The sequence below is a fragment of the Triticum urartu genome, chromosome 2 (assembly GCF_003073215.2).
Source record: "Triticum urartu cultivar G1812 chromosome 2, Tu2.1, whole genome shotgun sequence".
NCBI lineage: Eukaryota > Viridiplantae > Streptophyta > Magnoliopsida > Poales > Poaceae > Triticum > Triticum urartu.
The window spans coordinates 513,751,029-513,773,688 of record NC_053023.1 but is presented as its reverse complement, the minus strand read 5'-3'; the positions used below and the strand labels follow the sequence as shown (position 1 = coordinate 513,773,688).

The following is a 22,660-nucleotide window of genomic DNA, read 5'->3' as shown; positions in this document are numbered from 1 at the left end:
AACTCATTCTGAATAACATGGAAACGGAGAAATTTCGAATAACACTATGTTACCTCAACGGGGATATGCACATCCCCAATAATAAGCATATCATATTTCTTCTTGACAGTAGGAAGAGGAAATTCGAATCCTCCAAATATAATCGATGAAAATTTTCCAATAGAGTTGATACTATAAACTTGAGGTTGTTTCCTCGGAAAGTATACCATATGCTCATTACCATTAACATGAAAAGTGACATTGCCTTTAGTGCAATCAATAACAGCCCCTGCAGTATTCAAAAATGGTCTTCCAAGAATAATAGACATACTATCGTCCTCAGGAATATCAAGAATAACAAAGTCCGTTAAAATAGCAACGTTTGCAACTACAATAGGAACATCCTCACAAATACCGACAGGTATAGCAGTTGATTTATCAGCCATTTGCAAAGATATTTCAGTAGGTGTCAACTTATTCAAATAAAGTCTACGATATACAGAGAGAGGCATAACACTAACACCGGCTCCAATATCACATAAAGCAGTTTTAACACAGTTTCTTTTAATGGAGCATGGTATAGTGGGCAATGTTGGGGATATCGCTTATCGGGAACTTATTGGTCGACCCATGATAAGGGGTAAATCGGCCAGTTTATCGGCATATCGACCGATTTATCGTCATATGGGTTGATTTATCGGCCGATATATCTTATCGGTCAGACACAGGTAAGCGATAAATCGGCCGATTTATCGGAATATCGGAAGATATCTTGAACAGTGATAGTGGGTACTCCTGGATCTGCAAGTTTCTTTGGTATTCCAGCTTTAAAAGTATAATTAGCAAGCATGGTGGAAATTTTAGCTTCTGGTATCTTTCTTTTATTTTTAATAATATCTTCCATGTACTTAGCATAAGGATTTGTTTTGAGCATATCAGTTAATCGCATACGCAAAAAGATAGGTCTAATCGTTTCAGCAAAGCGCTCAAAATCCTCATCATCCTTTTTCTTCGATGGTTTGGGAGGAAAAGGCATGGGTTTCTGAACCCAAGGCACTCTTTCTTTACCATATTTCCTAGCAACAAAGTCTTTTTTATCATAACGTTGATTCTTTGATTGTGGGTTATCAAGATCAACAGCAGGTTCAATGTAACATCCCAAATTTTCAATTTGGAATGTTATACATTAGATCATCATTGCATATCATATTCTATTTGCTTTTTGGTTTGATCCTAGAAATACTACGCAACTCAAGGACCTACGGAGAGAGTTGGAGATTTCGTTATTTTCATATTTTAGGTTTTCTCGAATTATGAAACGAGGATCATTTGATTTTAATTATTTTTCTCCGAATTATTTCTTTTATTAAAAATGAAAGAGAGAGGATAAAATGACTTCCTCAAAATAAAGAAATATCATAGATTTAATATTAAAATCAAATAAGGTTTTTATTTTGGAGTTTTCGCTGTTTTATTTGAATTTAGGAAAATGCGTGTTTTTCAAAATTGCATTTAGGCCCCAAATAAATGTTCACTTTTCCGGCTTGATTTTAGAAGTCGGGGAAAATTTATTTCGGGATTTTTGGACTCCGTTTAGTATTTCTTTTCTTTCTTTTCCTGCAAGTCAAATTATTTAAAAAAAGGGTTGACCGACTTAGGGCCGTACTCGGCCAGGACTTCTCGGGCCAGGCCTTTATAAGCCACCACCCCGAGGCCCGTTAGCGCCGCCCCGCCCAAAACCCTAACCCTAGCCGCCACCCGCGCCGCCCGCGCCGGAGCCCGCCGCCGCCGCCGCCCGCGTCGGATCCTGCCACCGCCGCCTGCGCTGCCTCGCCGGAGCTCGCCGCCGCCCCGTCAGACCTCCCGCCGCCGCCGACTCACCAGATCCCACCGGAGTTCGAGGTAGCCGCCTTTTTTTTAAAACTGATCGGTTTTATTTCGTAAACCCTAGATCCTTTTTTTCTATATCCAGTTCAGTTTATTTTCTTCAGTTTAGTTATTTAGCGAACGACCGCTTTTATGTTCGTTTTTACGAACGGTTTTTGTCGTTTAGCCATAGACAGGGAACGCTCGTTCGTTAGCCTGTTCGTCGTTTTTCTTTTTCTCGGATTTTTCGCGATTATTTCTGATCCGATTTTCGTTTTAGTTTAACTTTTCGCTCGTTTATCGGAATCAGGCGATTCAAGCGCCTAGAGTTTCGTCTCGAAACCCTCTTTCCATTTAACCAACTCATACAAGTTTTGCTTCTGTAAAATTTGACCTAGGTCTAGATTAGTAATCGAAGCTTGTTTCTTTCGCCGTTTGCCTTTTGTCGCTTCATTTGATTTGTTTCTTTTTGCAAACGGAGTTCTTAAGTTGAACTTTCTGGTTAGATCTCTTATTTGAGTTTTACCTGTGCATTAGATGAGTACTTATTGTATGCTTATTTGTTTGTTTGCGTTAGAGTACTCGGAGTGCGCCGCTTGCTACTTCGAATCTCTAGGTTTCACGGATCATCAACAAGGCAAGTAACACTTTGATCATACCTCTTACTACCCAGTTTTATTGCATTAGATCAATCCTCAAACATTGCATGATTAGGATCTAATTAAATTGTGGGTTTTGGGAAGTAGATGAGGTAGTACCTATTACCTATTTTATTATCAGACCCTTGGGAGTTACTTCTATGTTTGCTTATATTGCCATGCTATGCTAGTAGACGTGGATTGGGTGAGTGTATCCATGACAGATGTGAGATTGTTAATTAATGGTTTATTTAAGGTGGCAACTTCAACACACATCTGGGTGGATATAGGCACCCGGGTATTCCAGCGATTGTTTGTTTTTCTTTATGGACCGCCACCCAGGCTCAAAGGGATCATGAGATTATTCATGCTAGAAGCTTCCGTGTGCAGCCACAAGCTACTATGGGCTCTAGCATAGTTGATTAGGTGCGAACTCTTACAGTGGTAGACTAGCAGATGTAGGGGAAAGTAGGTGTAACGGTCTACCCGATCGTAAGGTGCTAGCGCTTCTGAAAGACTATGTCTCGGTCATCCGTTTCTCAAACACCATGTAGTGCGAGAATTCCAACGGAGGAAACCTCTATAGAGTGTATAAACTAATCATGATTAGTCGTGTCCCCGGTTATGGATGTTTTGAGTATCTAGTACTTGGATTATCATGTGAAACTCATCATGTGACTTTAATTAATTTTGTTGGGTTTTAATGATGATGTTTAATTGGGATTGAGAGGGTGTCTATGCTCTCAATGTTTAACAACTACCATGATAGTTAAATAAAATTTATTCCTTTGCAGTAGGGGAAAATTGGCTTTACGCAAAAATGTAACCATAGAGCTTTCCACCAGCCATATATGCATGTAGTATAGCCTATTTCTGTTCATTACTCTCTATGTGTTACTTTGCCAGCATATTCCATGTGCTGACCCATTTTCGGGCTGCAACGTTCATGTTGCAGACTTTTCAGACGACGAGTAAAGAGCTTTAGGTCGTGGTTCTATACTCAGTGATGTCGTTGGAGTTGATGGACTCACTTATCTTCCAAGCCTTCCGCTGTTATCGTTATTAGATGGCCTTAAGCCATATTACTTGTAATAAGTTCTCTTTTGAGACACTCATTGTAATAAGTGTGTGATTGCTACTCTGTTATAAATCCTTCAAGTACTGTGCGTGTCGGCATTACTGATCCAGGGATGACACTGAAGCACAGAGATCGGACCGTTTGAGGTCTGGTCGCTACATCCAATTTCTATATCATTATCATTACTAGGTTGAGCATCATTATGAACATTATCATTAACATTACCACTAGTTTCAGGTTCATTACCAGATTGAGTTTCAGCATCAGAAATAGAAATATCATTTGGATTCTCAGGTGTTTCAGTAATAGGTTCACTAGAAGCATGCAAAGTCCTATCATTTTTCTTTTTCTTCTTTTTAGAAGAACTAGGTACATCTATATATCTTGCTCAATTCTCTAAGGGCGGCCTTCAGGATACAAAGGTTCCTGAGCCATTCTACCAGTTCTAGTAGCCACTCTAACAGCATTATCATTATCTTTACTATTCAATTCATTGAGCAAATCATTTTGAGCTTTAAGTACTTGTTCTACTTGAGTGGTAACCATAGACGCATGTTTACTAATAAGTTTAAGTTCACCTTTAACATTAGCCATATAATCACCCAAGTGTTCAAGCATATTTGAATTGTATTTCAATTTTCTACCAAAATAAGCATTAAATTCTTCTTGCTTAGACATAAATTTATCAAACTCATCTAAGCATGGGCTAGCAAATTTAGTAAATGGGATTTCAGCTTTATCATATCTGTAGAGAGAATTTAACTTTACTACCTGTGTTGGGTTATCAAGACCATAAGTTTCTTCAATAGGTAATGGATTAAGATTATATGTTTCTTCTACAGGCGGTAAATTAAGACCATGTATTTCTTTAATAGGAGGTAAATTCTTAACATCTTCAACTTTAATACCTTTTTCTTTTATAGATTTCTTTGCCTCTTGCATATCTTCAGGACTGAGAAATACAATACCCCTCTTCTTCGGAGTTGGTCTAGGAATAGGCTCAGGAATTGGTTCTGGAGGTGTCCAATTATTTTCATTTGCCAAAATATTATTCAATAGAATTTCAGCTTCATCCGGTGTTCTTTCCCTGAAAACAGAACCAGCACAACTATCCAGGTAATCTCTGGAGGCATCGGTTAGTCCATTATAAAAGATATCAAGTATTTCATTTTTCTTAAGAGGATGATCAGGCAAAGCATTAAGTAATTGGAGAAGCCTCCCCCAAGCTTGTGGGAGACTCTCTTCTTCAATTTGCACAAAATTATATATATCCCTTAAAGCAGCTTGTTTCTTATGAGCAGGGAAATATTTAGCAGAGAATTAGTAAATCATATCCTGGGGACTACACACACAACCAGGATCAAGAGAATTAAACCATATCTTAGCATCACCCTTTAATGAGAACGGAAATATTTTCAGGATGTAAAAGTAACGAGTTCTCTCATCTTTAGTGAACAGGGTGGCTATATCATTCAATTTAGTAAGATGTGCCACAACAGTTTCAGATTCATAACCATGAAAAGGATCAGATTCAACCAAAGTAATTATATCAGGATCAACAGAGAATTCATAATCCTTATCAGTAACAAAGATAGGTGAAGTAGCAAAAGCAGGGTCAGGTTTCATTCTAGCATTTAGATTTTTGCTTACTCCATTTAGCTAATAAACTTTTGAGTTCATTTCTATTTTTGCAAGCTAAAATGGCTAAAGAAGCTTCTTGATCAAAAACATAACCCTTAGGAATAACAACTAATTCTTCATCATCACTTCCATCAGTATCATCAGGTTCAATATTTTCAATTTCTCTAGCCCTAGCAAGTTGTTCATCAAGAAAATCACTAAGTGGCACAGTAGTATCAGGCATAGAGGTAGTTTCATCATAAGTATCATGCATAGCAGAAGTGGCATCATCAATAACATGCGACATATTAGAACGAATAGCAGAAGCAGGTGTTGGTGTCGCAAGCTTACTCAAAACAGAAGGTGAATCAAGTGCAGAGCTAGATGGCAGTTCCTTACCTCCCCTCGTAGTTGAGGGATAGATCTTGGTTTTTGGATCTCTCAAGTTCTTCATAATGATAAGCAGATATATATATCCCAAGTGACTCAAAGAATAGAGCTATGCTCCCCAGCAACGGCGCCAGAAAATAGTCTTGATAACCCACAAGTATAGGGGATCGCAACAGTTTTCGAGGGTAAAGTATTCAACCCAAATTTATTGATTCGACACAAGGGGAGCCAAAGAATATTCTCAAGTATTAGCAGTTGAGTTGTCAATTCAACCACACCTGGAAACTTAGTATCTGCAACAAGGTATTTAGTAGCAAAGTAATATGATAGTAGTGGTAACGGTAACAAAAGGTAACAGTAGTAAAAGCAATGTTTTTGGTATTTTGTAGTGATGATAGCAATAGCAACGGAAAAGTAAATAAGAAAAGAACAATATATGGAAAGCTCGTAGGCAATTGTCAGATTTCGGGTTCCGGCAGACCCTTGAGGTTCGAACACTGGGGTGCGCGCGGAGATTTCGCCTCCTACCTCCCTGCGCCCCTCCGCCACGCTAGGATCAAAGCTACGAAAAGAACAACACAAGGGACACAGGGTTTATACTGGTTCGGGCCACCGTTGTGGTGTAATACCCTACTCCAGTGTGTAGTGTGGTGGATTGCCTCTTGGGCTAATGATAATGGACAGTACAAGGAAGAACAGCCTCGCGAGGGTCTGTTCTTGGCTGGGGCAATGAACTGCTGGGAGGAGTTCAGCCACCTTTCTCTCTCTCTCTCTCTCTCTCTCTACCACCTCTCTACTTGTCGAGCCCTTGGAGGAGACTGAGCCAAACCCCTTGCTACATGGGCGGCTGGTCCTATTTATAGTGGCCCTGGTCCTCTCCCCAAATATTGAGCGGGAAGGGAGCCAACAATGGTGGGCTAATTTGAAGGGGGACAGCAAGTATCAACTATCCTGACAAAAGTAGTCTTCGCCTGCGCAAAGCTCTGGTGATGACGCCGTTTTGGGCTCCACGGTGACCTCCGTCTCATAGTCCTCCTGGTCTTGGTCTCGTTGCATCGAAACGGCAACCTTTGCCTGATGCCTCGGTACTCCGCGGCTGCGCTTGCCCCCTTTGCACCAAAGAGGAAATGAGGACGCTGCGCGGGCTGGCACCCGCCTGGCGCCCTGAGTCGTCATGGCTTGCGTCACGGGCACCTCGCGAGGTACCCTGCCTTGATCTCTGCGCCTCCTCGTGAGCCAGCCTGACGAGGCCGTGCCTGAGGAAGCCCCGTGTCGTCCGCCCCGCGAGGCTTGGCCCCTCGCGAGGGTCTTGGGTTTGTGCTGGTGAAGATGGGTCGTGCTGGGCCCCCCTTTGAGCCACGCCGCAGGCCGCAGGCAGGCAAGTCTGGGGACCCCCGTTCCCAGAACACCGACAGTAGCCCCTGGGGCCAAGGCGCGCCCGGACTTGGCCGTGCAGGGAAGCGGAAGGGCAAGGGCGAAGCGCCGCGGGCCCTAACAGCCTGTGGCCTGGGGCGCCGTGTGGCGGTTGACTGGACGTGGGCGCCTTAGCAGCCGCGCGAGTTGATAAGAGAGTGGCGTTCGCCTAGGCCCTTCTTCTTGCTTCCCCCGGTTGTCGTTCAGATCCCCTCTCCTGCGCTTCTCCTCCCTTCCTCCGAAATCTCCAGATCTGCTCTGACCGTGCGACCCAGGAAGCCATGGCGCCTCGCCAGCCCCCGGCCACAGCTTGGTACTCGTCTGCCCTGGACCCACCGAACGTGTCGGAGGCGGGCCTTGCCCGGTTGCGCCGGATAGCGACGGCGCGAGGCATCGACGGGGCGAAGGTGTTCAAGGCCGGCTCCACCACCTCTGAGGGTCAGAGGAGCACCTTCTATCCACTCTTCGTAAGCGCCATTGTCGCTGGCCTGGTGCCTCCCTTCTCTGAGTTCTTCTTCTCTGTCCTCCGCCATTACAAGCTGCAGGCTCTGCATCTCCATCCTAACTCCGTCCTTCTCCTTGCGATCTTTGCTTATTATTGCGAGGCCCACATTGGGGTGCAGCCCTCAGTGGCCTTGCTGCGCCACTACTTCTCCCTCCGGACCTCTCGTGGTCCTGCTTCCGTGTGCGCGAGCTTCGTCGCGTACGGTGGCGCCATTGCCATCTCGAACTCTGGGAAGAGGATCGAGGGCTTCAGGACCAAGTGGGTCTTGGTGGACGCTGAGCGCATCCACCCTCGGCTGATCTTACCCACCGAGCAGCCTACGAGCTCCAGCAATTGGGGTCGAGCGGAGCTCACGGATCCCCGCGCGAAGATGGTGTTGGAGAAGATGGACGCGGATCTGAGGCCGGCCGACATGGCGGCGGCGAAGCTGACCAGCGCGTCGTTGCTGAGGGAGTTCCTGGAGCACCAGCTGGCTCCGCTTCGGCAGTACTCGCTTCCAATGTGCAGGCCCCGTCCGAGCCCCGCGGCCTGGGCCGACGAAGACTTGGCCGCGGTTCTCCAATCTCTGGTCGGGGGCAATGTGGCGAGGTTGGAGGGCGCTCCTACGCCCTTGTTCCTCCGCGACGACTGGGAGCGGGTAGTGAAGTCCATGCCCGTCTTCAACGGGGAAGGGCCCGTGCCCCTGGAGGCTCCCGAGGGACCGGTGGACGTGCCCTCCGGCGACTCCAGCGAAGAGGAGGAAGGAGGGGAGCGCGGAAAAGGGCCTGACTCCAAGGCGACTGACGGAGAGTCGAGGGCTCCCCTCCCCCGACTCAGGTCCCGCGTTCTCCGCCTCTCTCCGAACGATGACGACGAGGATGACGACGAAGACGTCGACGAGCAGGACGGCGGGAGCTCGCCCCCGATCCTGAAGAAGGACAGGACCGGGCTGATCTCCCGCGGGTCTCCCCCGGCCCCGGGGCGAACCGCAGACGCACCTTCCGCCTCCAAGCTTCCCGAGGTTGACCCTTCCAGCCGGCTTTCAAGCTTCAAATTTGGCCGGAGGCCGCTTGAGCTCACTGGCGACGACCCGTAAGCGTTCGATTCTTATCTTTATCTCTTGCTCTGCTTCTGAGGCTTGACGTCCGCGTCTTTGGATAGGTTGGCGCCCGCAGCGAAGAAGTCAAAGGGGGCTCCTGAGGTTTCGTTCGTGACAGCGCCCCTAAAGGAAGGTGACCGCGACGCACAAGCTTCTCCTGCCCGGTCATCCTCGCGGGGCCTGACTGAGCCAGCTGGGGCGAGCTCAGCCCCCACGGCCCAAGTGGCTCCCGAGGTGCTCCCATCTGCTGCCACTGCTACAGCTGTCGGGGCGCGGCAGACTCCGCCTCAGGATGTTGCGGCCGTGCTGCCGCCTTCTCCTCCTACTCCACCGGCTGCTATCTCCCCGACTCCTTCCGCCGTCCTGGACCGCGCTGTTGCTGAGCTGGACCGGCTGCGGCAGGATCTTCTCGGTGCCGACCCCCGCCTAGTGGCCGGGCGCTTGGAGCTGGTTTCTTGATGGGTTCGCTCCGACACTTTGATTCGGGCGGCGCTAGTCCAGGCCTCGACGGCATGCGACGAGGAGAAGCAGGCCGTCCTTGAGGCAAAGGCTGATCGCGATGCAGCCCTGGGAGAGGTGGTCGACGCCCGTGGTCGTTGCAAGGTGCTGGAGGACGAGCTGCAGGGCCTGCAGGATCAGCTCGCGAAAGAGGTTCGCCTTCGCCAAGAGCAGGAAGAGGACGTGAAGGCTCGCGAGGCGGTCGTCGAGGGCTGGGAGGCCAAGCTCAAGAAACGCCGCGACCGCCTAGGCGCGCTGGAGCAGGAATTGGGGGCGAGGAAGGCCGAGCTGGACGGCAAGGCCCTGGTCCTCGCCGAAGACCGCGTGGCCTTCACGGAGCTGGAGGCGAAGGCTCGCTCCTCGCTGAGGACGCTTTACGACAGCGGCCTGGAGAGCCCGCTGGCCGGCGCTGAGGACGGCCCCGCCAAGCTGCTTCCCTTCTTGGTCCATGCTCTTGAAGATGTCGCCCTTGGCCTCGGCCCCACGGCCGAGGCCGAGGCGTGTGTTCTGTTTTCCGTAGCACTGACGCGGGTTCTCACCCACATCCACCTTCGCAATTCCGGGTTCGACCTTGACAGCCTGCTGGAGCCCGTGAGCGGCCGGCGCGCGGCGGCTGCTGCCGAGGCCGTGAAGGGTCGCGCAGAGGCTCTGCTGGGGAAGTTCCGGGCCTTCAGCACCAAGCCGGAGCAAGGCGCCGTCGACCCAGCTGCTCCGTGAGGTGAACCTGCTCCGCGCTGCTCCCCCGCCGCCAAGTGACTCCATCGTGGCTCCTGTCCTGCTTTTAATTCCTGCACACGTATCATGCCCCGGGGAGGCGTTTAAACTTGCGCCTAATACTGGGATAACAGTGTGGACTGTAATATTTGCTTTCGAATTCCTTTGCAATTTGTGCTTTTCCTTCCTACTTGCTTACGTTCTACGCCGGCAGAGCCCGGCCCCGCGCGTACCTCACCCAGCAATAGCCCCGACCGGAAACCAGGACGGGACCAAGGAGTGAGGGGCTACGTGACAAATTAGGCTCCTGAGTCGCGATGCTCAGGAGTCCCCCTTGGCGCACGAACAGCAAGTAGGGAGGTGTGATGTGGGCGAATCCATTGTTCTACGTCTGCAGAGCCCGGCCACGCGCATACCTCACCCAGCAATAGCCCCGACCGGAAACCAGGACGGGACCAAGGAGTGAGGGGCTACGTGACAAGTTAGGCTCCTGAGTCGCGATGCTCAGGAGTCCCCCTTGACGCTCAAACGACCTTCATACCTTGGCTCCGCTCGAGGAGAGGCGCGCGACGAACCAGGCCCGTGGGGACCTGGCTGGGTGGCGTGCGTCTGGGCGTGACCCTGGTGCAGCCCCCGTGCCCAGCCCCCTCGCGCGGCACTCCCGATGGGAGGCGTTGCGATGAGGCTAGACACTGAGCACTGGGCTCCCTGAGGTTGATGCGGCCCGGAGGCCACCCTTAGTTGTTTATCACCAGTGCGGAGCATAGCGCTTCCGTATGAGTACGGGCATAGCCGCTCCTCGGCAGTGTCGTCAGCCAGCACGGAGCATGGTGCTTCCACTGGTGCGTGGGAGGGGGCCCATCTCCGGGAGGAGCCCCCGGGGTGTGTACAGCCCCGCCCTGACACGTGGCTGGCACGGTAGGGCCTGGTGAGGTGTATCTAGGCACCCGTGAGCCAGCGCGGGACTCACGGGGCCCTACCTCTAGGCGGGTTGCACCTGGCACTGGGCCTTATCTTGTGTTGTGTCCCTGCAAGTTCGGTTAGATGCCTGCACTCTACGTCCTCGGGTCCCGGCCCTCGGGCTGGTCTCAGCCGTCGCTGGTATGCCAGGTCGTGATGTCGTGGTCAAGGCCAGAGGGTGAGGGCTGGAGAGCCAGTAAGAGCCCTGAGTCGCGATGCTCAGGTACCCCCCCTTTAACGTGCAAGTGGTCAGCATGGAGAAAAGGAAGCGCCGCGGACCGGCATCAAATAATCAAGCATGGCAGTTCTAACGCATAACCGAAAATGAGCGCAAATGGGGTACATGCCGCTGAGCCTGGCCCGAGCGGCTTGGGGATCATGCAGCCCGAGGGGCGCCCCCAACAAGGTAAGCTAACAACGCGAAATAAAAGGGGGATACGCCGTAGGGACGGACCCACGCGGCCTGGGAATAATGCAGCCCTGGGGATGCTCCCAGCTGGAAGTGAAACTTGAAAGATGTCACCTGATGACGCTGAAGATGAAGGGGTGTTGGTGTAGCCGGCTCGGTGGGCTGCGGAAGCCGATCCTCATGAGCCCCCCAGGACCAGGGGCCTCGGGAGGCTCCGGAGGCGCTGGCGGTTCCTCGCGGGCCATCTTCATCTCCGCCAGGGCTGCGGAGCACCTGGCCTCTTGCGCCTCCGCGATGTCCCTCATGAGGCGCTGGTACGCGTCAGCCGCGCTCGGCAAGTTGTAAGGCATGCGAACGTAGCTGTGGGGTGGACCTCCGCAGCGCCCCACTCGCGATGGCCAGAGGCGCTCCAGGGAGGCGACTTGGTTGAGCCCTGGTACGTCGACGCAGACGCGCAGCCCGCCATCCTCGCCTGGATGGGGAGCCACTGCTGGTAGGCGGCGGGCGCCTCTCATGACTCTGGACTCCTGTAACTCCTGAATGGCCTTGCTGATGAACTCATGTGGGTCTGGATCTCCTTGCCTTGCTCATTCTTGAGGGAAACGTGCTCTGAAACACGCCTCCATGTGGTGCCCCAGCGCCTCCCTCGTGACCCTTGCTAGGTCGGTGGCCCTCCAGGGGAGAGCCCCTGAGCCCTGCCTGAGGAGGGCGTCGGGCGCGCTTTCCTATGCGATGGAAGGAGGTTCCCCTGGGCAGGCACGGGCCTAGAGGGGCCTACCTCCTGAGGGGCCAGGCCGGACGATGTCTTCTTCTTCTTGGGGGCGGCCTCGGGAAGCCTCCTGCTTCCGCGATCTGGGTCCTCCAGTGATGCGGCCTGAAAGGCTCGCCCCAGGGAACACACTGCGTCCTTCTCTTCACAGGGCACCGTGATGACTCCGCCGCTCCCTGGCATCTTGAGGACGTTATAGCCGTGGTGAGTCACGGCCATGAACTTGGCCAGCGCCGGGTACCCGAGGATGGCATTGTACGGTAGGCGGATGTGAGCGACGTCGAAGTCGATGAGCTTGGTGCGGTAGTTGTCACGTGCCCCGAAGGTGACGGGGAGGCGGACCTGCCCGATCGGGACTGTAGAGCCGTCGGTGATACCGGAGAAGGGCTTGGTTGGCTGAAGCTGGCTGTAGGGCACTTGGAGGTTGTTGAACGTCTCCACGGACAGGACGTTGAGCCCTGCTCCGCCATCGATGAGGGTCTTGGTGACCACCACGTTGCTGATGATTGGGGAACAAAGCATCGGGAGGACTCCGGCTATAGCCGCACACTTGAGTTGATCTGCTGAGCTGAAGGTGATGGCACACGCCGACCACCTGAGAGGGCGCGTGGCTTCGAGCCTGGGGAGGGCTGCATTCACATCATGGGCGAACTGCTTGAAGATGCGCTGAGAGGCTGGGGCTTGAGCTCCGCCCAGGATGCAGGCAATCGCGCGCGGCTCCTGGAAGCCCCCAGCCTCTTCGTCCTGGCGGCGGTCCTCGTTTCTCCTTGGCTGCGGCGGCAGCGGTGGGAGGCCTGCGTTGCCTTGCGGGCGATCCTCGCGAGGTTGACCCCCCCAGCCTCCCTCGCGAGGTGGGTCTTGCCAGCGATCCTCGCGAGGTTGGTCGCGCCATCCCTGGCGCGGGCCACGGTCTTCCCAGCGCCCTGTGTTCCTTGCTCCTCGGTCGTATCCCCGGTCACCACGGTCAGGGCGACGGCCGATCCTTCCTTCACGCACGGCTCGGAGTTCTTGGCATTCGCTGGTGTTGTGGGTGTGGAGGTCGTGGTACACGCAGTACCGGCTGCCCTTGGGAGGTTCGGGCTGATCTCTGCCCCGCTTGGTGTCTGGTTCTGCCACGAGCACGGCAGCCCCCTTGCGCTTCACTTCCTTGGCCTTGAGCTTCTTCTCTTCCGGGTCTGCGGCAGGCAGCTCAAGGAGGGAGATACACCCTTCCTCAGCCCCGGCGCACTTGTTCGCCAAGTTGAACAGCTCCAAAGAAGTGCACATGTCTTCATGCATCGCCAGCTCCTCCTTCATCTTGACGTCGCGCACGCCGTCGGAGAAGGCTGAGATGATGGCCTCTTCAGTCACCTTGGGAATCTTGAGGCGTGCGTTGTTGAAGCGCTGGATGTACTTCTGCAGGGTCTCCCCGGGTTGTTGCTTGATGCGGCGCATGTCGCTCACGGCGGGTGGCCGGTCGCGAGTACCTTGGAAGTTGGCGATGAAGCGGGTGCGCATCTCTTCCCAGGAGGAGATTGTGCCTGGAGCCAGGTTCAGGAGCCAGGTGCGGGCCCCGTCCTTGAGCGCCATGGGAAACCAATTCGCCATGACCTTCTCGTCTCCGTTGGCAGCTTCGATGCCCAGCTCGTAGAGCTGGAGGAACTCCGCAGGGTCGGCCGTGCCGTTGTAGCGAGGAGGCAGGTCCGGCTTGAACTTGCCCGGCCACGCAACACTGCGCAGTTCGGTGGTGTAAGCGCGGCAGCCTGCTGTGGCCACGGGGGGCCTTGGGTGATGGAGAGCCTGGTCCTGCATGTCCCCACGTGCTGGAGCAGGAGGATGGTCGCGACGTGCTGGAGCAGGGAGTGCCCGGGCAGCTTCTGGCGGGCGAGGGACTTCTTGGCAGCTCTACTCTTGCCGCGCTGGCACCTGACGGAGCGGGTTCCGCCCAGGGGCCACGCGTCTTGGAGCCATGGCGTCTTCTTGAGGAGGAGGCGGCCGGGGCGCCGCCGGAGCCTCGTCGCCCACGCGGGGCGGGGTGCGGTGCAGCGGAGTGGACGGCGCGGAGGAGCCCCCTGCGGCGCGGACGAGTTCGGCGACGCGGTCGAGCCATTCTTCGTAGACGTCGTCGACGGGACGGTAGGGCAGGAGCTCGTTTGCCGCTATGAGTGCTGCCCGAGCCTCCATGGGCGTGCGAAGCGCGCGGGACGAAGATCCAGCCGGGGCAAGTGAGGGAGTCGCGGTGCGGCCGTCTTGGCGCGCGGATGGATGCTGAGACGATGCTTGCTGCTCGTCCCCCGCCGGGCCGGTGGCGGCGGGCGACGGGGAACGGCGAGGACGCCCGCCGACAGGGGCTGTCTGGGCGACGCGGGAAGCGAGGGCGGCCCGGCGCTCCGCGCGGGCCCGACGTGCGTCAGACATGGGCGTGATGGTCGGAGGAGAACGGAGCGGTGGAAGACGAACTCCGGCGCACCCCTACCTGGCGCGCCAAATGTTGGATTTCGGGTTCCGGCAGACCCTTGAGGTTCGAACACTGGGGTGCGCACGGAGATTTCGCCTCCTACCTTCCTGCGCCCCTTCGCCACGCTAGGATCAAAGCTACGAAAAGAACAACACAAGGGACACAGGGTTTATACTGGTTCGGGCCACCGTTGTGGTGTAATACCCTACTCCAGTGTGTGGTGTGGTGGATTGCCTCTTGGGCTAATGATAATGGACAGTACAAGGAAGAACAGCCTCGCGAGGGTCCGTTCTTGGCTGGGGCGATGAACTGCTGGGAGGAGTTCAGCCACCTTTCTCTCTCTCTCTCTCTCTCTCTCTACCACCTTTCTACTTGTCGAGCCCTTGGAGGAGACTGAGCCAAACCCCTTGCTACATGGGCGGCTGGTCCTATTTACAGTGGCCCTGGTCCTCTCCCCAAATATTGAGCGGGAAGGGAGCCAACAATGGTGGGCTAATTTGAAGGGGGACAGCAAGTATCAACTATCCTGACAAAAGTAGTCTTCGCCTGCGCAAAGCTCTGGTGATGACGCCGTTTTGGGCTCCACGGTGACCTCCGTCTCGTAGTCCTCCTGGTCTTGGTCTCGTTGCATCGAAACGGCAACCTTTGCCTGATGCCTCGGTACTCCGCGGCTGCGCTTGCCCCCTTTGCACCAAAGAGGAAATGAGGACGCTGCGCGGGCTGGCACCCGCCTGGCGCCCTGAGTCGTCATGGCTTGCGTCACGGGCACCTCGCGAGGTACCCTGCCTTGATCTCTGCGCCTCCTCGTGAGCCAGCCTGACGAGGCCGTGCCTGAGGAAGACCCGTGTCGTCCGCCCCGCGAGGCTTGGCCCCTCGCGAGGGTCTTGGGTTTGTGGTGAAGATGGGCCGTGCTGGGGCCCCCTTTGAGCCACACCGCAGGCCGCAGGCATGCAAGTCTGGGGACCCCCGTTCCCAGAACGCCGACAACAATGGATCGGTGATGGAGAATTATGCCGGATACGATTCATCATGTAACAGTCATAACCTAGGGTGACACAGAACTAGCTCCAGTTCATCAATGTAATGTAGGCATGTATTCCGAATATAGTCATACGTGCTTATGAAAAAAACTTGCATGACATCTTTTGTCCTACCCTCCCGTAGCAGCGGGGTCCTTACGGAAACTAAGGGATATTAAGACCTCCTTTTAATAGAGAACCGAAACAAAGCATTAGCACATAATGAATACATGAACTCAAACTACGGTCATCACCGGTAAGTATCCCGATTATTGTCACTTCGGGGTTAACGGATCATAACACATAATAGGTGACTATAGACTTGCAAGATAGGATCAAGAACACTCATATATTGATGAAAATATAATAGGTTCAGATCTGAAATCATGGCACTCGGGCCCTAGTGACAGGCATTAAGCATAACAAAGTCATAGCAACATCAATCTCAGAACATAGTGGACACTAGGGATCAAACCCTAACAAAACTAACTCGATTACATGATAGATCCCATCCAACCCATCACCGTCTAGCAAGCCTACGATGGAATTACTCAAGCACGGCGGTGAGCATCATGAAATTGGTGATGGAGGATGGTTGATGATGACGATGGCGACGGATTCCCCTCTCAGAAGCCCCGAACGGACTCCAAATCAGCCCTCCCGAGAGGTTTTAGGGCTTTGCGGCGGCTCCGTATCGTAAAACGCGATGATTTCTTCTCTCTGATTTTTCTCTCCCCGAAACACAATATATGGAGTTGGATTCGGAGAGGCAACAGGGGGCCCACGAGGTAGGGGGCGCGCCCCCCACCCTTGTGGAGAGGTGGTGGGCCCCCTGGCCTTCATCTTTTGCAAGTATTTTTCATATTTTCTGAAAAGTTGCTCCGTGAAGTTTAAGGTCATTCCAAGAACGTTTGTTCCTGCACATAAATAACGCTATGGTAATTCTGCTGAAAACAACGTCAGTCCGGGTTAGTTTCAATCAAATCATGCAAGTTAGAGTCCAAAATAAGGATAAAAGTGTTTGGAAAAGTAGATACGTCGGAGACATATCAATATACATGAATCAAAGGTCAACAAAAAAGTGGTGCAACACTTAAAAATACAAGTGCTCGTCATTGTCGCCATGTGCTGCAACCAAAAATAGTAAAAAAACACCCCTGTGGTTCTCTAGGAAGTTGGAACAGCAACTTACTAATACCAATTCGGTAGCTACAGTGAGTTTATTCCTCTTGAAGCATCCATGTGGTTGGCTCATGTTGCCCAGCCTTATTTTTAGAAAATGGTGCTATGTTCTGAAATTAGTACCACATTCGGAAATGACATCTTGTGGACTCTTGGAGTACAATCCAAATCAAATCAAATTAATCCACAACAGCTTAGGCATTGAGAGACCAATAACAATTTTTATCTGAACACAACAATGACAGTGGAACAGGTTCAGTTAAACAAGTGTAAGAGATTTATTTTTTTGCAGGGAAACAACTCACCTTTCCAAGAAGCAACCATGTATTCCTTTCCTCCTTGAAGTCTTAGAACTACAGCCTCCACTTTGGCTATCAAGAGCAGCAGCAGCGCGTCTCCGGGACTTTTTTCCAGAAACTCATCTCTAACATGATTTACATTTTCACTCGTGCCCACACATAGATTGACATGCTCAACACTAGTTAGTCTTGCTAATCTATAGTTTCTAGCAAACACGCGTTGAACCATTTTTCAGGACACTCAAGGAAAGCACCCAAATTTCCACGACTGAATCACAAATTCACAATCATCTAAGGAGCAGGTACATAAGTAAACCGATGCAATTTACAAAAACCATAATTAATCTTGGCTTGGCGCATCCTTTGCAGACTCAGTAGGACTGAAAATATCGTCCCTAGTCAATAATCTGAATAGTTGACTGCAAAACCTGTACAATCTGATGAGCATTGCAAATTTAAAGAGGTTCTAGAATAATTATTGAAGTGTTGAGAAGTGCCTAGTGCACATGAATAGAACCCCAATAGAACGCCAAAGGACAATCCCCAAAGCCAGAGAATCTTGTCTCCAGTCAATCCAAAGATTAGTCAAATAAGAGTTATTAACAGTTCTTCATGCACTCATGTAGTCATAAGTTCAGTTTTGGTTGCCTAATCTTGGAGCACACAACTGTCGGATGCAAGCTAAAACAAAGATGTGAAGAAAAAGACTGCTCCTTGTAATGTCATATTGTGTGATCCTTTTGCTTGCAAACTCAATCTATGGTGGTTAGGATAGACTGAGGATCTGAACCAAAGTTACAAGAGTGTTCTTTCCCATGTAAATAAGCGTTGGAGATTCTTTCCTGTTCCTATCTAACTTTGGATGCAAGAATCTGAATGTGTCATTGTAGAACTGCAATAATTGACTGGATGCAAACTTACACTTGATTGAGCACTTGAACTGTTGTTTTTTTGCGGGCAACGCCCAAGTTGTTGTTGTCGCTGCAGCTCAAGATCCACACCTTCCTGCTCTAGCTATCCGTAGGCTTCCTGATGCATGTTCGCGTGCTGCTGATCAGCTCCAAGGCTGTAATCACATAATTAAGCAATGCACATCTCAACTTGCCGGACAACATGAAGGACAAATATCAATATTTTAGCAGATAAATTTAAGACTTAGATGCTCTGAATTTCATCATTTGCGAGAAAAATGATATTGCAAGGTACATCATTTTATTGTACAATCAGCTCTCCAAAAGCACCTAAATTTCAGTGTACAATCAGAATTGCTAAGAACCATTTGCTACACAACTTACAGGTGTACCGAAAGATATTCATCAAGAGCTAGCTAAACCATTTCGTATATGAAGCGAAAATCAAGAATTACTGGCATTAAGGTAAACCGTCAATGCACATACCCAAAAATTTGAAGCGGCCAATTTGACTACGTTGGTCTGATGATCCTTCCATTAGTCTTCGTAGGAGCTAATTTGTTAGAAAGTAGTACAAGGCAATATAATTTGTTAACTGCGGCAGAAACAACCATTAGATTAGATTAGAACATGATTCTGAAAACAATTTGGAGCTGAAACCAAACCTTGCTGAGCCCTCCACTGCCTCGCGTCCGCACATTCAAACGCACCATGCACGCAGCTCTCCTACGTCTGCTGAGTGTTGCCGGCGAGCTCCTGGGCGTCTCCAAGAGTGCGTGGTTGCTGGGGTGGAGAAGGGGAGCGAGGTTCGGTGATGTGGGCAACGATCGCTGGCTCGACTTGGTCTAAGGGCGAGCACGGGGCAGTCAGTGGGGGTGGCGACTCGGCGATGGGGCGGTCGGGCGGGCTCAGTGGCCGGGGCAGCGCCGCGCTGCAGCCCGTTGAAGTGACCACCACTCCCTTCTCTCTCCCTCTGGCCTCTCATCTCCTTCTCGTCCTCTCTTTTCTCTCCCACTCATCTCTCTCATCTCTCGCCGGCGTGGGCCATGGCGCGTCCACCAGCCATTGTGCTCCAAGCTCGGGCCGTCTTCCTTCTAGATCCACCGCTTGTGCGTAATTTCCCACCGGATCCGACCAGATCTGACAGGTCCTAGCCGACTGCGCCATCGCAAGGCCGCCGTCAAGCTCGGCGTCGTGGGCGACGCCCCAACCCTTCCTGCTCGCCCACCTCTCCTCCATGCCTCTTCATTTTCTCCTCCTTCGTCTCCTCGCGTGGCTCCCGCCTCCCCCGCAGCTTGATCCGGCGCCGGAGCACAGCGTCGCCTCCCCGATTTGCCTCCCCTCCCCATGGCCGCCCCCCTGCAAAAAAAGAAACATAAGGATGGCGCATTGAATACTCTCAAATGCAGGGGTGTTCCTACAAATAAATGTTTTCTCATATACCCACTTAAAATAGGACTGTGGGTTAATTTCGCAGAAACTGAGGGACTTTTTTGCAAAAAGGCCGATGACGGACGACCAGAAGCAATCACTGGTTTATTATTAGGTAAAGAAGTATGGTTGGAAACTAGTAATATCGTCTTGCTTTGTCCCATACTTTCTAGGTTGCTGATAATGAGACTCCCATAATTTTTCAATAGATGAGGTTCAAGTTGGATAACCAAGATGATGCAACCAGACAAGCTTGCACCCATGTTTTCAAGTCCGCTTTGCGACAGTATTGGTATAACTTGAGGAAAACTCACTTTGAAGGCAAGGCTAATAGTGAACTTGCCCAAACATCTCCAGTGGAAAATATATCGGATGAAGACTGGAGAGGCCTCGTTAAACACTGGTCTGATCCGAAGTATCAGGTACATTATATATATGTGATCAGATCACATGTTGAAGTCCTATTTACGCATGTGCCACACAAATCTATCTTCTTGTAGGTGAACTATTCAAAGAACAAGGCCAACCGTATGAAAGTGAAATTCCAACAGACGACAGGATCTCGTAGCTATATTGCACACTGCGAGGCTCTTGTAATTAGCTGTTGTTTCACTCTTTTTGCTGTACCATATTATCAGATCTATATTGACTTGTTCCAAATGCAGAGGAAAGCCCGCAAGGACCAAAAAGTACCTGAACCAAATGTTGTGGAAATCTTCAAGGACTGTCACACCAGCAAGACGAAGGGCATGACTACACCAGTCAAAGCCGCTGTTGTAAGTCCTTAATCCTCATGCCTTTTAACTACTACTTACTCTGACTCGTGCCTTGAACTGCATGGTTTGCACCCAATGTCTATTACTCTTTTAAATTTTATACACAATTGTCTTAGCATATATTGCACCTTACAAGGTTTAAAAGAGAGGAGTGATGTTCCTTTGGTCTTGACCTGTAATCTAGTTCCGTGCTGGACTTGCCCACACAATGTTACAATTGCTTGTTTGTCTATTCTTAGTTGTTTTGTGATATGAATGATGTCATACTATGCTTACCATATTATAAACTTTGTCTCTTTATCCTTAGCTGTCAATACAATGTGAAGAAATAGACAATACATTAGCCATGGTACATGGTCATATGTTTGGAACATGGTTTTATTATGTACTTTGCAGTAAAATACAACTAATATTTTACATGGGTTCACCAGAATAAGTTCTGTATATAGACCAAAGCTATTTTTTGGTTTTGCTGCCTCCTTAATATCTTTAGTTCTGGTACTACTAATGTAAAAACTCAACTTTTCAGCAAGCTATGGAAAAAAATGGTGGAACCGCCACCTTCTGAAGGTGGTGATGCAACTATAACCGCAATGTCAGCTCTTGATGCAGTGGGTCAGTACCTGTCCACTAACAGTGCCAAAAGCACGTTCCTGCGTAATACTGGGTTGGTTGTTAAGGCAATCTCGTCCAAATTGCCTTGTGATCAAGATATGCAAGCTCAAAACAATGTTATATCTGCGCTCCAGACACAAGTCCATTCCCTAACAGAGACCCTTCGTGAAACAAGGACATACATTGTTCGATGTCGTCAAGATATGCATGGTTTTGAAACCAGACTATCAGACATTTGCTATGTTGTTCAGGAGCCTAGGAGAAATGAAGGAGAAGGTTATATATGGTGCTCCATCGGACAATACAACATGAAAACGTAACAGTCAGGTCAAATGAATTGAGCTTCTGAACTTCTGGTGGTGCATTTATCTGCCATACTATTAACTTTTATGCCAACCTTCCTTTTGTTTTATAGTTGTAATTTGTTTTGTTGCGATACAAAATTTGTTCTTAACGTGCAGCCACCGGCTAAAGAAAACAGCAAGCCATTTTTTATAGTGTAGGGTGTTCCCTATATTTGCACTGGTGGTGATCTTTGATGCCCAGTGGATGTAATATGTGCAATTGCCTTAATAGCCTAGCATTAGTTTCGGGCTTATTTATTTCCTAGTCTTCTTTTTCCCTGGTCTGCTAGTGGCCGCAACAACCATGGGCCATATACGGACCATGGTAACCTTGACCCTGCTACGGGCTATAGGATCCATGGGCCTCCTATGGGTCGTAGGATCCATGGGCCTCCTACGGGCAGTCGATAAATGGGCCTCCAACAGGGCCATAGAATCGGTGGGCCTCTGGCCATCGGATAAATGGGTTAACATGGGCCGTAAACGGGCATAATTGGTATCGGCCCAGCACGGTAACGGGCCGTTAACAGGTCAGAGGACAACAAAGGCTTAATTTTGTCACAGGCATAACAGGTCATTAATGAGCCAGAATATAGGATGGGCTGGATATGGCGCAACGGGTTAACAAGCCTGAAACGGGTTGACTCTTTCCAGAGGCCGAATTTGGCCAATTAGGGGAATAGGCGAGTAACAGGTCGGAAGTAACCGAGGGCCGGAAAGGAGCCCAAGAACGTATGGGCAGTCAGTAGGCCGAAAGCAAACACGGGATGGAAACGGCCCATGTGAATCATGGGTCGTTAACGGGTACAAAGAAATTTACTGTTCTTTATGGGTTAGAGCCACCATGGGCCTCTAAAGGGCTTAAAGATACGAAGGCCTCATATGGGCCGAAAGTGAAATGGGCTGGTGTTACATTCAACGACCCACATGACATTGTTGGGCCGATTTCAGGTAGGCCCTAACGGGTCATGAGTTACCGGGCCGTGAAATGGGCTATTTGTGAAGAGACCGTTAACAGGCTTTTCATGGGCCAGCCCGCTAACTTTTGACCTGTAGCGACCAGACCTCAAACAGTCTGATCTCTGTGCATCAGTGTCATCCATGGATCGGTAATGCTGACACGCACAGTACTTGAGGATTTATAACAGAGTAGCAATCACACACTTATTACATTGAATGTCTCAAAAGAGAACTTATTACAATAAATATGGCTTAAGGCCATCTAATACGATAACAGCGGAAGGGTTGGAAGATAAAGTGAGTCCATCAACTCCAACGGTATCACTGAGTGAAAGACCACGACCTAAGGCTCCTTACTCGTCCTCTGAAAATTCCGCAACATGATATGTTGCAGCCCGAAACGGGTCAGCACATGGAATATGCTAGCAATGTAACACAAGAGAGTAATGAACAAGATAAAGCTATCCCTATATGCATATATGGCTGGTGGAGGCTGTATGGTTAATATGTTTTGCGGAAAGCCAATTTTTCCTACAACAAAGGAATAGATTTTACTTAACTATTGTGGTGGTTGTTAAACATTGAGAAGGTTCACCCAACTCAATCCCAATTAAGCATCATCATTAAACCCAATCAAATTATATTAAGAGTGATGAGATCCACATGCTAATCCAAGAACTAGATACTCAAGATGTCCATAATCGGGGACACGGCTAACCATGATTAGTTTGTACACTCTACGGAGGTTTGTGCACTTTTCCCCACAAGA

At 50.5% G+C, this 22,660-nt stretch overlaps 1 long non-coding RNA gene across 4 annotated transcripts; it reads right to left on the bottom strand.

Annotated features, from left to right (window-relative positions):
• Window positions 1–16,229: 16,229 nt before the first annotated feature.
• On the bottom strand, window positions 16,230–19,154 carry LOC125538362. Of its 4 annotated transcripts, none has more exons than XR_007296335.1 (3): window positions 18,252–19,154; window positions 16,861–17,920; window positions 16,230–16,290 (listed from the first exon to the last, which is right to left on the bottom strand). It is a non-coding gene; the product is annotated as an uncharacterized LOC125538362 (long non-coding RNA). The 4 variants fall into 4 exon arrangements; XR_007296334.1 differs by lacking the exon at window positions 16,230–16,290 and adding an exon at window positions 16,297–16,781; XR_007296333.1 differs by lacking the exon at window positions 16,230–16,290 and having other exon boundaries at window positions 18,252–18,360; window positions 18,431–19,154.
• Between the last annotated feature and the right edge of the window lie 3,506 nt (window positions 19,155–22,660).